Here is a 13,690-nt window from a genome sequence, read left to right on the forward strand (position 1 = left end):
TTGGTCATGGAGTCTCTTCACAGTAGTAGAACAGTAACCAAGACAAGTGTTTTGACTCTAATATGTCGCATACCGTTTCTCTCTGTCTGTTTGGAGTTCTGTAGAGCTCTTGTACCTTGGTGTGCATTATTTCATAAGTACAGAAATATTTCTTTTACTGTTTTATTGAAAATATTTCCATACATTTGGTGTGTTACTCTTCTCCTTCTTCTATGCCTACAGTCTTAACGTTTGTTTTTTTTTTTTCGTGGTGTCTCAACGGTCCCCCATGTTTGGTTCTTCTCTCTATAAATTGATCATTCACCTCTGTTGAATTCCTCCACCTTGTCTTTCAGCCCTGATGATGTGCTTCGACACGAGTCATCCTATCAGAGAGAGTTTCCATTGCAGTTTTATTCAGCTTATTAGCTTTTCGTTTATTACTTCATCAGGTTGTTTGTTCTTCACTAATTTTACCTCTTTATTGAATTCTGTTTTCATATCTTGTATTGGCTTTACTATTTTATTCCTTTCTTTGTTTTCTTCTTCTGAAGTATATTAGTGTCTTATTTGAGTTTGAATATAGCTATTTGAATATAATTGTTTGAATATAGTTATTATCATTCCTTTGAATTCTTTGCCTGATGTTTCTTTGAAATAATTTTTACTGTGATTTAGTATTACTAGGTTATTGGACTTTCTTAGTTATATTCATGTTCTTCTTTCTTACCTGGGTCTTGCACATGTGAAACTGTTTGGGTGAGTCAAAGTGTGGGCTTAAAGCTGATGGTCTGAGAACTTCATACCTGTTGGCACCTGAAGCTAGGAGAAGAGCAGATTCCAATGACCAGTTGCTGGGAAGATGGGGAAGTTTGGGTGATGCTAACAAGACCTGGGAATCCCCTACCTGTCAGCACAGGGAACTGGGCAGATAGGGCGCTACAAAGAGATTTTTTTTTCAAATTAACTAAGGGCTAATGGAGGATGTGGGTAAAAAAACATAGACACAAAATATTAGGGATATAAAAGAGAAGAATCTCATTTGTGACCATATAAATATCTATCTATTTATGTATATTCTGAGAGAGAGTCAGTCTTATGTGTAGCTCTGGCTGGACTAAAACTCACTGAGGAGATCAAGCTGGCCTTGAACTCACAGAGATCTACCTTCCTCTGCCTTCTGAGTTCTGGAATTAAAGGCATGAGCCACCTCACCCAGCCCCACACAACTTTTCCTATCAGAAGCAGAGCTCCTTTCTTCACTACAAAGATGAGTCTTTGTATTACCCAGCACATCTCTTTATAAAAGACAGAATTCGGTTGACCCCCAGTAGCCCTTGTGAGAGTCCAGATAAGATAGGAAAGCAGAGGGGAAAGCAATGTGATCAAGACTGGCTAATGCTCACGTTGGCAAGACAAACAAGAAATGAATACCTCAAGACCATATGATAGGAAAGTCCTGGAAAGCATCACGGCTCTCAGACAAGCATGTGGGGCGGTGTCTGGGGAAATCCAGTCAGACACTAGCATCCCAGGAACAGCTGGAGAAGTCAGGACTCACGCAGGGGGGTGTCAGCCTGTCAGAACCATGGAATCAAAGACGTGAGGCCTGTGTAACAGAAATCTTTGTCTGCCTGTCCACATGTCTGTCAGCATGACAGTTTGGATCAATAAATATTCATCACGATGCACCAGTCCAACTGACCTATGCTACACCCTCCACTAGAGGAGAAAATAAACAGAGTTTATGGGGACAGACGCTGTCTGCTCTCAGAGCAGCCATTGTGTGCTGTGTGGGAGCCACAAACTTGAGCATAGCTTTGCCTCTGACTTGTGCACCTAATAACTGATACGAAACCAACTCTGTATGTGTTCAACAGTAATGTACTTCTAGCAGCACACCAAGTATGAAGGAATGACATTCAAGGAGAGAATGGTCAATAGGCAACCCTCATTGTGACCTTGTGACCTCCCAATATGTTGACTTTTTCTTTCTCTCCTGTGACCCCAGCATCTATCTATACACACCCACCGTGGCCTTTCCTCACAAATCTTTTGTCTATGTGTTTGACTGTGTGGAGACCATTCAGTCAGTCAGTCATATATTCTTCATTAAGCTGAGTAACTCTCATGAGGAAAGCTTTATGTTAGGCAAACAGGCAGGCAAAGTAGTATTCCACAGAGCCAAGGGGCAGTTGTTGAACAAATGTATGTGCTTACGCATAGTTATACATTTTCTGAATCCTAAGAAAGAAAAGGTCCAGAAGAATGATATCCAGGGAGCTGTATATTGCAGACCAGGAGACACTTCAGTGAGAACTACTTAGGATGGGGACGGGATGCGAGTTGCTGGATGTATAGAAAGAGCCTGGTTTAAGCCAAAGACAAAGAGGCACATAGAATCATAACATTGAGGCATGGCATATTTGGGGAAGGAACTTAGATTTTTAGCTGAGAGCAACAGGAAGGGGGCAGGGGAGACCTGATCTTGCAGTGGACAGGCAACATGAAATGGAGAAAGACATGGACAAGAGGAGGTCGGCAGACCCAGGATGCATTTAGGAGAGATTTGGTGGGATTTTCAGATTCATCTGAGTGTCATTCCTAAACATTGGAAACACACAACAGATAGCAAAGGCAATTCACTGGCAACATCAGTATCCAAACAAGATTACCCAGGACATGTGCACAAACCCTAAGCCGTGACTTCGTTTATGGACCAGTAAAATTCTAAATAAGAAATCGGAGATACAATGCAGTAGCATAAGACTAATAGTTGACATTTATAAAGCAAGGATAATCAGGACAGACAAAACCCTCTTCTAATGTCTGCATTAGCTTGTTAACTCAACACTTGTTCCTAACTTAACTCCCTCTATGAAGTTGCTTGTGCCCACCGCCACTATATGGGAAATGTATTGTTATTACTCACGTCTCAATGACAGGGAAGATGGGGCCCAAAGAAGTGAACTACATTCCCTGCATCAACACAAATGATGCCCCATGCAAAGTGGTGGACCATCCATGTGTGATTCCATTTGTAGAGTTCATTAACTACAGCGCAAGTCCGCCGTGTGAGGACAACTGTTGCCTATGAGGGTTATGTGCTGTATTACTGCTAATTTCAGTAAGGAAAATGGTATGTGGAGGCTATGCAGAAGAACATTTATGGTAGCCTCACACAAAAGTTCTAAAATGTAAACCCCAATAAATTACTGGACAACAGACATGCACCCATAGTTCACAAGTAAAGAAATATAAGTGACAAATACACACACATATATATGCGTATATATTACATGCAAGTAGTGATTATGAAAATGCAAGTTCTACATTAATGAGATTATTTTCCTAATAAAATGGTAAAAAAATTAAATGTTGATAATACTAAATGTAGATGATATTGTGGGGAAATATGCACTCAAATGTCACATGTAAAAATATGACTTGTGGCAATTTTTCTGAAGCCAATTTGACAATAAGTATCAAAACAATTTTCAATGAAATGGACTTTGAAAAAAGTTCTAGTTCTATAAATTTCTCATAGAATATACTCAAAGTATATACTAGCTGTTGAAATACCATTACTATCTTGACAAAAGCAACAACTTGGAAACTGCTGATGGATGCATGATTAGTGAAAGCATTATGTTCCTGTAGAAATACAATATACAACCTTTAAAAATGACAACATTTATCTGGGTGTAGGGACAGACACCTTTAAGCCCTGCTCTTACGAGGCAGAGGCAGGCATATTTCTGCGAGTTCAAGGCTAACCTGATGTACATAGTGAGCTCCAGGACAGCCAGGGTTACATAGTAAGAGCCTGTCTCAAAAACCAAGCATGTTATAACTAAAGAAACTCCATTTTATGCTAGGCATTTATTGATGCCCACTAGCTGTTGGTCTGTTTTCAGTTGTTTCCAGAACCTGGAAGATAAGTTCTCAGCAACTCCAACTCAATGGACCTCACTCAGGAATGGAAGTCCAGACCATCTACTTGTTATGATATTACTAAGTGCTTTTTGGTGTCTGTAAGCTGTGTATGCACAGTGCAGGACTATTTTGAGGTCATCTTGACTACCTAATCTTGTCAGAGAAGACATTGTCTGGCTTGCTTGCACAGATACTCAAGCTTTTCTTGTAGTTTTCACTTTTAAAAATCCTTCCCTCACCTCCTTTCTCATGACAGTCTCGTTTGGCTCAGAGATGGTCATCCTGCCAGCAGCTAATCAATAAATCCCTTAATTATAACTGGATTAAGTCTATGGTCTTTTCCCAGGGGTCACAAACTCAATAACAAACAAAGAAAAAAATAACACTGATCAGTATTTAATAGCATGGAAAGAAGTCTGTAACAGCATCTAAATGTTTTTAATTTTTATATTTGACAATATATTTGTGAATAATATACTGTGATCACATTTAGTCTCCACTACTCTCTCTCATCTTCTTCCACTTCTGCTGACACTCATCTCAAATGATCCCCTCTTATCCCCATGGTCTTGCTTTCCCTCCCTCCCNTTACAGCCATCAGTTTGATGTAAAAATCAGCCATAAGCTGATTTGAAATGAAAGGCCATGTAAAATAACTTAATGAGCTACAGGTTACAAAATGGAAGCCTTGAAATGTGACTTGACGTGAATGAACATTTCCTCAAGTTATCAATCATATTCTAGGGACAATTAGCACTATTTAGGGGAGCTGCCCTGTGGTATCGCCATAGGAAGAGGTTCTATAGGAACTGCACACCCCCCTTTTCACTAAGGTTGGGATCATTTAGAAATGTCCATGATATTCCTTCTTCTCTTCAAAAAACTCCTTGATTACCTGGTTACCAAAAATTGCTCCTTAGGCTGGGCGGTGGTGGCACACACCTTTAATCCCAGCGCTCAGGAGGCAGAGGCAGGCGGATCTCTGTGAGTTTGAGGCGAGTCTGGTTACAGAGAGAGAGAGTTCCAGGGCAGCACTCCTCCACCAAAATTGCTCCTTGGAAATTTGCAGTCATTATTAGGGGTGTTTGGTCAGTATAGCATTATCGAACCCACCTTGATAAATAGACCGGCAGCTCCTACATAAACGGGCACGCGGTTATTAGCATCTTTAGGAAGGTCTTGCTTGCTCTATTGCCTCTGTTTGCTTGTCAGGAGTGTCTTGTCTGTTACCGGTTTCACACATAAACTCTGGCCATTTTCTTTTTCCTTTGCGGGAATAGAGACTTGTTCTGCAGTCCAGGATGTCCTGGAACTCACTCAGGAACTCAGGCTGGCCTAAAATGCAGAGCAGCCCTCCAACCCGGGCATCCGAAGTGCTGAGGTTGCAGGTGTGGGCCACTACATCTGGTTGTCTAGGCCTACCATTTTTGGAGCTGTCCTCTGAGCTGGAGGCCATTATGGTTTGGAGATATTCCCCAAAGGGCTGTATTGTTAAAGGTTTGTCCCCCAGCTGGTTGCACTGCTGGGAGGTGGTGGAACCATTAAGAAGTAGGGCCCACTGGGAGTAGGAGAAAGCTGATGCACTGGGGCATGGTATGAGAGGAGGGATATCGGGACCCTGGCACCTTCCTGTTCTTTGCTTCATGATTGCAATGAGGTAAACAGACCTCTTTTGTCCCACAGTCCTGCCACAGTGCACTGTGTCACCAAGGCCCAGAAGGACAGTGCCAAACAACCTTGGCCTGAAACCTCTGTCTAAGTTGACCAGTTCTGGCATTTTGTCAGAGCAGTGAAAACCTGACTAATACAGAGACAGGCTAATGTTATAATGTGAACCACAACAACTAATTCCTAAACCAGTCTTATCAAGTTGCCTGAAATGATGAAAAGTTTGAAATTATTTCATACCTTTATAATTTTCAGATATGTAATAAATATTGAATCTATATTCATTCAAATATGTAATATTGACTGTATATTCAAATATGTAACAAATATTAAATATATATTCAGCAAATATATTTCTGAATTCATTTTTTTCCGGTTGTTTTCATTGCTTTTTTCTTTTTCTTTTTTTGAAACAGGGTTTCTTTGCATAGCACCGTCTGTCCTGGAACTATCTCTGTAGACCAAGCTGGCATCGAACTCACACAAAGATCCACCTGCCTCTGCCTCCCCAGTGCTGGAATTAAATGCCACATTTTCTTTATCTAATTTTTGGTTGAGGGACATCTAGGCTGTTTCCAGTTTCTGGCTATGAACATAATTGAGCGAGTGTCCTTGTTATAGGACGAAGTATCCTCTGGGAATATGCCCAACATTGGTAAAGCTGAATCTTGAGGTATATATGTTCCAAATTTTCTGAAAAACTGCCATATTAATTTCCAAAGTGGCTGTACAAGTTTGCACTCCACCAGCAGTGGATGAGTGTTCCCCTTGCTCCACATCCTCACCAGAATGAACTGTCACTTTGTGTACTTGTTATTAGCCATTCTGACAGGGATAAGATGTGCATTTCTTTGATGACTAAGGATGTTGAAATTTTCTTTAAGTGATTCTTGGCCATTTGGGATTCCTCTGATGAGAATTCTGTTTCCATCTGTACCCGTTTTTTAATTGGATTATTTGGTACTTTATTGTCTAGTTTCTTGTGTTCTTTATATGTTTTGGAAATCAGCCCTCTTTCAGATGAGGGGAAGTGAAGAGCTTTTCCCATGCTGTAGGCTTTGATTTTGTCCTATCGATAGTGTCTTTGGCTTTATAGAAACTTTTCAGTTTCATGAGGTCCCATTTATTACTTGTTGATCTTGGTGCCTGGGCACTAAGTTGACAGGAAACTGTCTACTGTGCCACTGCGTTCCAGGCTACTCCCCACTTTCTCTTCTATCAGGTTCAGTATACCTGGTATTATGTTGAGGACTTTGATCCACTTGGACTTGAGTTTTGTGCAGGGTGATAGATATGGATTTATTTGCATTCTTCTACACGCTGAAATCCAGTTAGATCAGTACCACTTGTTGGATATACTTTCCTTTTTCTAGTGTATATTTCTGGCTTATTTATGAGCAATTATGTGTCCATGGGTGTGTGGATTCATGTATAGGTCTTTGATTCAATTCCATTGGTTCACCTGTTTGTATGACAGCATCACAAGGTTTGTGTTCCTATAGCTCTATAGTACAGCTTGAAACTGGGGTGGTGATACCTCCAGAGTTCTTTTATTGTATAGGATTGTTATAGTAATCCTGAGTTTTTATTTTTACATATGAAGTTGAGTATTATTATTCCACAGTCTGTAAAAAATTGTGCTGGAATTTTTATGGAGATTACTTTGAATCTGTGGATTGCTTTTGGTAAAATGGCAATTTTTACTACGTTTATCCTGTTAATCCATGAGCATAGGAGATCTTTCCATATTCTGATACTATTTCCAATTTCTTTCTTCAAAGACTTTAAGTTTTGTCTTACGTAGCTTTCACTTGCATGGTTAGAATTACCTCAAGGTATTTTGTAATATTTGTGGCTATTGTGAAGGTATTATTCCCTGATTTCTTCTCAACCCATTTGTCATTTGTATGTAGGAGGCCTACTGATTTTTTTGAGTTAATCTTTTATTCAATCACTTTGCTGAAGGTGTTTATCAGCTATGGGAGTTCCCTGGTAGAATATTTGGGGTTGCGTATGTAACTATCATATCATCTGCAAATAGCAATACTTTGACTTCTTTCTTTCCAATTTGTGTCCCCTTGATCTCTTTTACTTGTCTTATGGCTCTATTCAGAACTTCAAGTACTATAATCAATAGATATGGAAAGAGTGGACAGCCTTGTTTTATTTCTGATTTTAGTGGAATTGCATAGAGTTTCCCTCCATTTAATTTGATGTTGGCTATGGTTTGCTGTATATTGCCTTTATTGAGTTTAGATATGTTCCTTATATCCCTGATCTCTCCAAGACTTATCAGAAAGGAGTGTTGAATTTTTTCAAATGTCTTTTCTACATCTAATGAGATGATCATGAGGTTTATTTTTATAAGTTTGTTTATATGGTGAATTGCATTGACAGATTTTCATATGTTGAATCATCCATACATCTCTGGATGAAGCCTACTTGATAATGGTGGATGGTCTTCTTGATGTGTTCTTGGATTTGGTTTGTGAACAATGTTCATGAGGGAAGTTGGTCTGTAATTCTCTTCTCTGTTGAATCTTTGTTTGGTTTGGGTATCAGGGTAACTGTAGCCTCATAAGATGAATTTGGCAGTGTTCACTCTGTTTCTATTTTGTGGAATCATTTGAGGAGTATTGAAATTAGCTCTTTGAAAATCTGGTAGAATTCTGTGCTAAAGCCATCTGACCCTGTGTCTTTTTTGGTTAGGAGACTTTTAATGTCTGCTTCTATTTTACTAGGTGTTATAGGTATGTTTAAATTGTTTATATGGTCTTGATTTAACTTTGGTAAGTGGTACCTATCAAGAAAATTATCAATTTCTTATAGATTTTTCCATTTTGGTGGAGCACAGCTTTTAAAAATATATCCTTACGATTTTCTGGATTTCCTCGGTGTTTGTTGTTAGGTCCTTCTTTTCAGTTCTGATTTTGTTGATTTGGATATTCTCTCTATGTGTTTCCATTCATTTGGATAAAGGTTTGTCTATCTTGTTTATTTTTCTCAAAGAACCAACTCTTTGTTTCATTGATTCTTTGTATTGTTTTCTTTGTTTCTATTTTATTGATTTCAATCCTTTGGTAGTTTGAAATAAATAACCCCCAAAGGGAACAGAACTGTTAGGAAATGTGGCTTTGTTGGAGTAGGCATGGCCTTTCTGGAGAAAGTGTCACTGGGGAGGGAGGTTTGAGGTTTCCATAACACCATATATGTTCAAGCCACACCCAGTGTCTCAGACTACTTCCTGTTGCCTGTGGGATCAACATGTAGCTCTTCCTGTACTCTCAGCTCCTTCTCCATCACCATGTCTACCTGCATGCTGCCTTGTTCCCCACCATGACAATAATGAACTTAACCTCTAAACTGTAAGCAAGTCACCCAATGGTTATTTTCCTTTGTAAGAGTTGCCTTGGTCGTGGTATCTCTTGACAGCAATAGAAACCCTAACTAAGACAAGACATTAATTTGATTATTTTGTGCTGTCTACTGTCATTCAGTATACTTACTTCTCTTTGTTCTAGAGCCTTCAAGTGTGCTCTTATGTTGTAGTATGAGATCTGCTCAATTTTTTTTTAATGTAGACCATTAGTGCTATGAACTCTTTCCATACCACCATTTTTGTTGTGTCCCATGAGTTTGGGTATGCTATGTATTGCAGAATTTCCTCAATTTGGGTTTTCTTTATTTATTATATTTCCATTTTTCAGGCCTTGAACAGTTTTATTCATTTACTTCCATTGCTCCCCTTACACCCCAAATTTGTTTAAACGATTTCTTCATTTCCTTGCACATTTGTTTGTGTCTTCCTGGATTTATTTAAAGAATTTATTAAGTTCCTCTTTAAGGACCTCTATCATCTTCATACAGGTGTTTTCCGATCTTTTTCTTGTGTTCCTGCTACTTTGTGATATTCAGGGCCTGCTGTGGTGGGATAGCTGGGCTGTAGTGGAAACATCTTGTCTTGTCTATTATTGGCTGTGTCTTTATGTTAGCGTCTATGTATCTGGGATTGTGATGATTAAAAAAAAATAAAAAGAAGTGTTTAAGCCCAGTAACTCAGAACTCTGAGGGAACTTGCCCTCCCAGGTCAAAGGTTTCATCCTCTGCTCCCTAACACCATAGCAGCAAGTGTCTTGGGACACACATAGGATTACTCCCCAGGTCAGAAGCCACATTTCCTATGCATTGGTACCCTAACCACTAGTGTCTCAGGATCCTTGCTCCCAAGGTCAAAAGCCACGTTTCTTCGTTTTTGTTTCCTCTCTGGATTTTTCAGAGACTGTAATGGCTATGGGTTGTCTGGTAAAAATCTTCCTTTGGACCTGATAGTTATGACCACTGTGGGTTCCAGGTAAAATGTGTTTCTAGGTATTGGGGACTGACAGTCAGAAATGGGGATAGGCTGGAGATCTGATGGGACTCACAGGAGAGAGGAGAGCAGTGTTTTATCAAGATTTGCTTATTTTGTCTCCTCGGAATAGGAGGAGACAGTGAAGAGAGGTCACCCCAGAAGGTCTGCTAGAGTCCAGGGTATGAAGCTGGGGCTCAAGCTAGAGGGAAGGAAAGGAAGGGAAGCATCTCTACAGATAGCCCACCTGCTTCCCTGGCAGGACTGGTTTGTAGGTTTCCAGGGACTGCCTGCTGCAGTTGGGGGCTGGGATAAATCAATGAATGAGTGAGGAGAAGGGGGAGCAGGATGCCCAGAAGATGGGAAGGGGAAACAGGGAAGACCACTGTAAGTGCTCTGTCGCCTAGCTGGGGTTGATATTGGAGGCCATGTGGGCCAACAGGTTGATGCTGGGGGCATATATCTGGGGGAATGGAGACAGAAAGAAGAGTTGGTCTGCCACAAACTTTTCTTTGAGAGAGACCTATTGTTTTGTTTTTTCATGTTGCCTGTGATTTTATGTGGGGAATTGTGCATCATTGATTAACTGTGGTTATCATTATGAGTTTCTCACCCACCTTGTTGAGTGGGTATTTCGGTCTCTGCTGGCTCCACTGGTCTGAGATCAGCTAAATAATGCTGAAACTTCGGTCTTGGGGCCATTTGGAATTGACTTCTGGGTGAGATAGCTGGGGAGGCTCCAATTTGTCTATAGAAGGCATGGACTCTGACCTCACCGGCGGATGCTCTTCCTGTGGTGGCTAAGAAAGTGGCTTGCTAAGGTTATTGGATGTGTGGCTTCCGGTGTGAGAAGTGTGGGTACCGGAAGCACTTCCTGAGATGATAAGAGCGACCTTACAGAGGAGTGGTTTCTCACCTGAAGAAAATATAGACACACCATAATAACCTTTAGATTGGAGAAGTTAGGGCAGTGAAGGGCAGTAGAGGTGTGATCTCTGACTTAGGGGTGGACAGCAAGAAGGCACTCTATGTGGGTCCTGAGATGGCAGTGTTGGTGTGCCAGGGGGAAGCACAGTTAAAGCTTCTAAACTGGGGAGTAGGTGCCACACCATGCTGAGACAAGGAAGAGGAGGGTGCTGGAGGGTAGGTGACATGGCTTTTGACCTTGGGAGCAAGGATCCTGAGACACTAGTGGTTAGGGTACCAATACACAGGAAACATGGCTTCTGACCTGGGGATTAAGCCTTGTATGTGTCCTAAGATACTCGTTGCTATGGTGCTAGGAAGCAGAGGATGAAGCCTTTGGCCCAGGAGGGCAAGCTCCCTCCGAGATCTGAGGTACTGAGCTTAAACATTTCTTTTTATTCTTTATTATTTGTATATTTTAAATTTTGCTTATTATCATTATTAGTGTGTGTGCATATGTGTGTGCTCATGTTGGGAGCAGGGGTGATGTGGCATGTGTACCACAGAATGCATGTGGAGGTCAGAGGGCAACTTTTGGTGAAGTTGGTTCTCTCCTTCCAACTTTATTTGGGCTCCAGAGTCAAACTGAAGTTACCAAGCTTGCTATGCAAGCTCTTTTATCCATGGAGTCATCTTTGCTGGTCCTTAAACTTCTGAATTAACTAAAAACACATGTGATTGTTAAATGTGTATGAATATGTAAATATATGTAGTCAGGTATATTATAACTTTATTGGATGGTTAAATAATTATGAGCTGAATTTTTTTAATTCATATTTTATTTTACATTCTGGCCGCAGATTCCCCCATCCTCTCTTCCCAGTTCCTCTCCCACCCCCACCCCCACTCTCACCTTCTTTTCCATCTCCATCAAGGAAAGGGCAGGTCTCCAGGAGTATCAATAAAACATGGCATATCTAATTGCAGGAAGACTAAGCACCTCCCCATGTATTAAGTCTGGGCAAGGCCGCCCAGTATGGGGAGTAGGGTCACATAAGTCAGTAAAAGAGTCAGAGACACCCCTGTTCCTGTTGCTAGGAGTCCCACTAAAGGACCAAGCTACACAACTGCAACATATATGCAGAGTTCCTAAGTCAGTCCCATGCAGACTCCTTGGTAACCCCTGTGAACCCAGGTTAGTTGATCGTGTGAGCCTTCCCACGGTGTCCTTGACCCTTCTGGCTCCTTCTCCTTTCTCCTTCTCCTTAGGATTCCTGAACTCTGCCTAGTGTTTGACTGTGCGTCTCTGTATCTGCCTCCCTCAGTTGCTGGATGGTGTCTCTCTGATAGCAACTGGGCTAGGCACGAATCTGGTCACAGGAGATGGCCAGTTCAGGCAACTAACCTGGTATTGTTAGGAGCCTAAGATGGGGTCCCTAAGCTGGAGATTCCCCTGCACGAGTCTTTCACTGTACTCCAACACGTCCCTGCCAGCAATCCCGTCAACACTCTCCACTTCCATGCCCCGCCCCCAACAACCTGGCTGATGAGCTGAAATGCTGAGTAGTTGTCAACCAGGAGAGTTTTTAGTAATATCTATTTTCCCTATAAGTTCTCTGTTCATCATAATTTTTATGATACACAATTTTTACAATCATATGTATATAATATATAGCAAAAAGTACAAATCACTGTTACCTAAATTTTTCTGGAAATTTTCATTTATAAACCTCATCTGTCCTGTTTTTCTTTGAGAAGTTAAATAAGGGCTTCTTACCTAAGTATTGGCTGAGTCTCATTTGGGTGAGAACTGTGACTTTAAGGATAATAGCTTCTAGAAATCCTTTATGAGCTTAGAGCATCTCCTATTGTGTAACTCCCAAGCTCACTGCCCAGGCTCCTTTGCTGCTACATCAGCAAAGTAGGTTTTTCCAATCAGGTGGAGTCATGCGAATCCTCTGTTTTGAAGGAGATGCTTCCCAGGGGCAGATGTGCATAGCACCCAGCCCTGGCCAAGCTTCTGTGATTTGTGGCGAGTATTATCATTTCGAGTTACAGTGTCGACCAGAAACAGGAGTGTTACCAAGCATTGGCAGCAAAGGAGTTTTCCCTGGAGCAGACTACAGTACAGGTTACTGTTATTTCTGGCCTTGTTGTTTCTAAATCTGCTCTCCAAAGAGTTCTGTGATTTGCTTAATATTTGTAGCATATTCTGTTTCTGCTTAACCTAGCCATTATGGATTCTACTGTCTGCAACCAAGAACTATGTGTGACAGCATTACCTTCATCTCCATTTTCCAAATGAAAAAATTAAAACTTCAAGAAATGGAGAAAAAATCTCATGATTATGTAGCTAATAAATAAATGGTTGATAAGGTATAAGCCTAAGACTTTTGGGTTGAGGTCTGGACTCATATGCAATGCCTTGTTGACACATGTTTTTATAAAAATTATTAGCAATTAGTTTTTTAAAAAATCTTGAGTGTTTAATATTCAGAGTAGTTTAAATTTAAGATACTCTAATATTTACTATAAAGCAGACTCCTCCATAAAAATAAATGTGATCATTTAAAAAATGATTACAATGGGGCTGGAGAGACGGCTCATTGCCTGCTCTTCCAAAGGTCCTGAGTTCAATTCCCAGCAACCACATGGTGGCTCACAACCCTCTTCTGGCCTGCAGACATACAGACAGAATATTGTATACATAATAAATAAATATTTTTTTAAAAAATGATTATAATGTAACTACACTGTTCACCACTGATCATAGGTATCACTAACAGCAGATGACAGTACTGGACCTGGAGATAGATGGATTTTACATGGAGGTAATCACAGAACTAGGAAAGA

This window comes from Alexandromys fortis, unplaced genomic scaffold (assembly GCF_014885135.2).
Source record: "Alexandromys fortis isolate MF-2015 unplaced genomic scaffold, M_Fortis_MF-2015_v1.1 scaffold_78, whole genome shotgun sequence".
Classification (NCBI taxonomy): Eukaryota; Metazoa; Chordata; class Mammalia; order Rodentia; family Cricetidae; genus Alexandromys; species Alexandromys fortis.